This window comes from Elaeis guineensis, chromosome 4 (assembly GCF_000442705.2).
Source record: "Elaeis guineensis isolate ETL-2024a chromosome 4, EG11, whole genome shotgun sequence".
Classification (NCBI taxonomy): Eukaryota; Viridiplantae; Streptophyta; class Magnoliopsida; order Arecales; family Arecaceae; genus Elaeis; species Elaeis guineensis.
In genome coordinates, this window is record NC_025996.2 from 13,157,530 (window position 1) to 13,163,690 (window position 6,161).

Below are 6,161 nucleotides of genomic sequence, written 5' to 3' on the forward strand. Positions count from 1 at the left end.
TCGCTACAGCAGCCACCGTCTGATTTTTCAGTTGAGGGCAATCTCTGGCTAGATGCCCCAACTCCTCACACCGGTAACATCTGGTTTTGCTCAAGTCCCTCCAGACTTAGACCGCCCTCGTTGCGATCTCCTGTCGCTCCGTCTACCGCCTCCTGCTCCTCCAGAAGCCACCAAAGCTGAGCTACTGCCACCTGAGCTCGAAGCTGGGTTCTCCCTCCTGAGAACCTCGTTCTGGAGTATCGCCGCGGTAACCTCGTCCATCTTGATAGTGCTCTTCCCCACTAGAAGAGCAGTCACCAAGGACTCGTATGAAGGGGGAAGCGACGCCAGCAAAACCAGCGCCCTGGTCTTCTCCTCAACGTTCTCGCCAATGCTGAGAAGGTCGGTGAGGATCTTCTGGAAGTGGCTCAGATGCTCCTGCACGCTCTGTCCCTCAGTCATCCGCAGTTGGTAAAACTGCCTCCAGAGGAAAAGAGTGTTGGTGAGAGACTTCGCCATGTACAACTCCTCGAGCTTCGACCACAGCACCGTCGGAGAAGTCTCGCTCAGCACATGGATCACCACCTCATCCGTCAGGTACATGCGGATGGTACTCACCGCCTGTATCTGTAGCCGTTTCCAATCCTGCACCTCCATGGTGGTCGGCTTCTCATCGCACAAGAGAGCATCGATCAACCCCTGTTGGATGAGCACGTCCTTCATCCTTGCCTGCCACAAAGAGAAATTGCTCTTACCATCGAACTTGTTGATCTCCATCTTGATTGTTCTTGTTTTCTCCATCTTCAGTCTTGCTCACCACTACTGCAATCTACGTCCTTGTACCACCTTGCTCTGATACCACTTGTTGGGTGGATGTCTGGCCAGGACACCACCTCCCAAGATCCTTTCAGTACCACGCGATGCAGCAGGAAGAAAGAAGAAACAAAACAAAAGGAAAAACAATCAAAATACGTGGATCAGCCACAAAAGGGCTCGTCTCCACGGGGCATGCAAACTTCACTATGAAAAAGAAATTTTACAAGAAGAGACCTCACCCTCAACCCTTGTACACCCAATTTTCTCTCACATGAAGTTTCCCTCACAAAAGCGCTCTCTCTCTTGGAGACCCCCTTGAACCCCTGAAGAGCCTGGCGACCGCTGTCCAGGAGCCTCCTGCTCCTTCTCTCACAGCGCCTCACGCCTCTCTCTCTCCTCTGGTTCGTACGGCGGCGAAAAAACCCGAATCTCCACAACCTCTGTTCGTCTCAGGCCTTTTAAAGGCATAAACTGACTTTAATCCTTGATTAGAGAGGGATTAGGAATCCTAAACATAGCCAAAAACCCTCCTGGACCGTCGGATCAAGACTGGGAATCACCTGGGCCCTCCGATCGCTCTCCGGTCCACGGAATAGTGTCGTGGACCGCGAGAAACGTGTGGGAAACGCCCACGCGGTCCACAGACCGCGCCGTGGACCATCCGGTCCACGGTGGACCGGGGCAAGAGGCCAGCAGGCCTGGGTCGCGCGTCCCGCGCGGGCCTGGGCCTGGGTCGCGCGTCCCACGCGGGCCTGGGTCCCGCGTCCCACGCGGGCCTGGGACGCGCGTCCCGCGCGCCGCCGCCGCCTGCCGCCGGTCGCCGGCGGTCCTCTGCCGCCTTGATTCTCGTGCCGACTTCATAAGCTCATATCTCCTCCATCCGAGCTCCGATTCAGGTGATCTTGGTCTCGTTGGACTCCGTTTTTCGCCGCGAACCTCGCTGTGGGCTCAATATGGGCTGAATCTCGAGGCGTCAAATCCTAACACATTTAATGCATGTAGTTTTATTTTTTTATTTAAAATTTTAAATGATGAAAATATTTTTTTTTTTGAAAAAAATTATGACATCTTGTAGCATATTTATGATTAAATTATAATTTTTTGTATATAAAAAATTATAATTTGGTCCTAAGATATTATAATAGGAAAGAAATATTTTTGTCCAACTACTTTTTAACGCGCATTTAATGTCTGTAGTTCTGTTTTTCGTTTAAAATTTTGAATAACAAAAATGTCCTTCCTCTTTGAAAAAATTATTATATCCCGTGACATATTATAATATCATGTGTTAAATTATGACTTCCTGTATACAAGATGTCATAATATGAGAGGGGTATTTTTGTTCAAAAATTTTTCAATGCACATTTAATACCTGCATTCTGTTTTTTATTTAAAAATTTTAAATGACAAAAATACTTCCACTTTTTGAAAAAAATTATGACATCGCATATTATGACATCCTGTGTCAAATTATGACTTCCTGCATGCATGTAGGATGTCATAATATGGATAAAAGATGTTATAATTTTTTTAAAAAAGTAAAATATTTTCATCATTCAAAATTTTAAATAAAAAATAAAATTATAAATATTAAATATATATTAAAAAATAATAATTATATAATTTAATTAAATAAAATAATATATTTTATGTCAAATTTTTCGGATCATCTGTGGTGCACAAAAAATTTTTAATAGATAAAAAGTGAATCCACCACCACCGTCCTTCACAAATGAGCATGTCTGTTTCAGTTGCAAATTTGCTACTTCTCAATGTTTCGTACCGCTACTGGTCGTTGTTTCATGGCAAAGCTGGTCCTGTTAGGATCAAATATCTTATATGCGGGAACTAAGCTACGGGCATAGTTCATAGGTTGCCAATAGGTTTCATTATTAGTTATTTTATAAACTATCACTACAGTAAAAATAATAAAAAATAATATTATAAAAGATATTTTATGATGCTAATAAGCGTCGTCAATAAACATTACGGTATTTCAAAAAGCGTCGTGAAAGTGTCGCTTATGTAAGAGTGGAGACGAAAAGTACCGACGTTTTTTAAAAGCATCGCAATATTTTCTAACGATGTTTTAAAGCATTGTAAAATTAAATTTTAGCGGTATGTTTTAGCGTCGTTAATGATAAGGCATCTTCCACTCTACCAAGATGCTTTTCGAAGCGTCGGCAGTTAAGTCACTAGCGACGTTTATAAGCATCGTTAATATACTGTTTAACGCTTATAAACGTCGTTAAATTTTTTAACAGAAAAAAAAATATACAGATTTTATATACAAAAAAAAGAATACATATATTCCTGTATAAAATTATATCAATTATTCAAATATAAATCTGTACAATCACCACCATTCACACCAAAAACAAACTTCAATAGCAAATTTATCCAAACCCAAAGATATTATTTTATATAAATAAAAATAAAGTACTAATCATCCATTACGATCAAGAGTAATATAAATAAATATAAGACTATAATAAAAATAAAATGATGTCAATCTGCAGGCGGATGGTCGTCGCTGTCTCCACGTGACGTGTCGCCATTTCGACGGATGTCTGATGTTCCTGGAGCCTACAAGAAACATATGAAAAGCTTGATTTGCATATCTATAAATAAAAATATATAGATCATTAAATTAATATAAAAATATATATTTAATAATATGTATTTATCTGAGATGGGCCATACATCTCTAATAAAGATGTAAGCCGATCAATCTGTCCCCTCATGGCCTGCATCTCGGCACGGTTTTGTTGCATCTCTTCCATCTCAGTGGCACGACTCTGTCTAATCTCCTGTATATCTGTCTCGAGTCTGCGGATGCGTGAATCCTGAGCATTTACTGCAGCATGCTGCGTATATCTACTAACCTCAGATAACTGAGTGGGGGTGACTCCTACTCCATAACCCCTCATTTGGACGTAGCGCTCTGGTCCCATCAACTCTGTGAACACTTCGGCCTCGATACGGCTTTGCTGCATAGATGCTGCGGACTCGTCGTCACGCTCCGCAATAAGAGATGTAGCCCTCTCCTGTATTTATTTTGAAAACAAGAGTTATACATTAATAGCTAACAAAATTAAATTAAAATTACTGCAAAAAATAGAATATTAATAATGCCGTACATATAAATCTCTTGACTCATCTCGAACAAAAGTACCATCCTGATGAGTATGAGTCATCCGATAAAACTCCACTTTACCGGATTTCCTCCTATGCTCATCCACCTACACAAATAATTTTAATTTTAAGCAAACAGTTATAATAATTTAAAAAAATATATGAGTATCATGATACAGACATGGTCCACGATACATAATGATATTAGTTATATAAATATTTCAACATAAAAATTAGAAGTTAATTATGAAAGTTTGAGGAACATACAAACTCATGTCGGAGTCGTGCATAACTCTTCGACCCCGATGTATGAGGAATAGACTGAGCTACTCGTGCAGCTCTACCAATAGCAGAATAAGTCTGTAAAATAAAATAAAGAATTTGTTATATGTATAATATATAATATACAATATAAATCAATATTTTTATAAAATATTTAAAAGAAAAGATAATGAGCAGATAATATACCTGTGTCCTCTCGGAGAATCAATAATGAACCAACTCCATCCACTGATGAGGGGGTACATCAGGAGGACAATTCCTAGCAACCTCCTCCTTTGTCATACCCTGTCTCAATAGTCCCTCTTCAATTGTGCTCTATATTCTTTTCATTTGCGGTTGAGAGACTTCATTACAAAATCATGAGTGGATGGAGGGAGAACAAACTTGCTCTATAAAAAAAAAGTTAAATGAAATAAATTATATAAGTGATTAACAATTAATATACAGTATGAGCATCAATTCATTACCTCTATAACTCGGAGGAGCTCAACTTTGTATGTTGGAAGCATGTCATTCCATTTTGCATAGCCCAACGGACATAGCTGAGGCCTCCGAGCAACAGTCCCCAAAAATGAAGTCAATAAGCAGGCAGCTTTCTTAATTGGCTGACCTAGCTGATTGCACTCTATAATAATTCTCTCGCCCTCACGCATCTGCCACATATCTCGTACTACTGTGGGTCCGCGTCTATGGCGTACTCTCCCAGATCCGTCTGCAAAAAATACATAAAAGTAACGATATCATAAATATACATAAAATAAAATAAAAATAAAATTATATAAAAAATAATATATACCCTGCACGTGTATCTTATCATCTGGCTAATGAACAGGAGGATCGTGCTGTGTTGATGATGAAGAAGGACAGGGCTCGGAATGCTGTGCAGCTGAACTGGCCTCAAGCTGCTATGCTGAAGAAGACGTACCAGCCTCTGTCTGTGAAAACTGGAACTGCACACCAGCATATCATCCCCTGTGATGCATGATGTCACCTAGCATTTATATAAATAAAAGGTAGAAACAGTTAATATATGGAGTAAAATAATACAATAATTAATACAAATTATATACATCATAAATAATTATTATCAGTAACAATCAAGCAGTAGTGTTTCCTTCAAATTCTGTCCTAACCAACGTCGTCGTAGCATTAAAATCATCAGCTGGTACAAAATTATAGGGCATACATTGTGTATAAGTGTCATCGTCATCATCCTCTATTTGGTTTCCCATATCATATAAGTCTCTAGGTTTTGTTTTGATGACAGTAAACCAATCTTTATCTTTTGCGTCTTATACATAAAATACTTGACGAGCTTGAGATGAAAAAATGAATGGATCATTCTTCAATAACACACCAGTGTGTATCAACCTTGAAAAATTTACAAGTGTAAATCCATTTGTATCTTGTTTCAAACCTCTTGGTGAGTTTATATCTACCCAATCACATCTAAATAATTCTACTTTAAATTTTCTATAATAATCCAACTCATAGATATCTTTAAGTGCGCCATAATAGAATTTTCCATCCGCTTTCACCATAACACCGCTATTCTGTGTTTTTCTAAATTTTTTTTATTCTCTAGTATGAAATTTAAAGCTATTAATTATGAAACCGTTATATCTATTCACAATCTTGTTAGGTCCTCGAGCAAGAGTTATTAGTTTATCTGAATTATTTTTCTTCATCATCTTTGATACCTAAAAAAATTATATGAAGTACTGTTGAGTTATCTGATATTAAATATGTATCAAAAATTAATGTATCCTATAATTAAATATAAATCACACATGATTCGAAAGCCACATAGAAATAACTCGACCAACCATCGCTGTTCAATCCTTGCATTAGGACGAATGTTATGATTGGCTCATCTCTGATAAATTAAAAATTCACTGCATAAAATATAAATATATCATTTAGAACATTATATCTAATATAAAATTTAA

General features: G+C 38.5%; 1 pseudogene; it reads right to left on the reverse strand.

Annotated features, from left to right (window-relative positions):
* Positions 1-5,309: 5,309 nt before the first annotated feature.
* Positions 5,310-5,903, reverse strand: LOC140857256 (uncharacterized; annotated as a pseudogene).
* Positions 5,904-6,161: the final 258 nt, after the last annotated feature.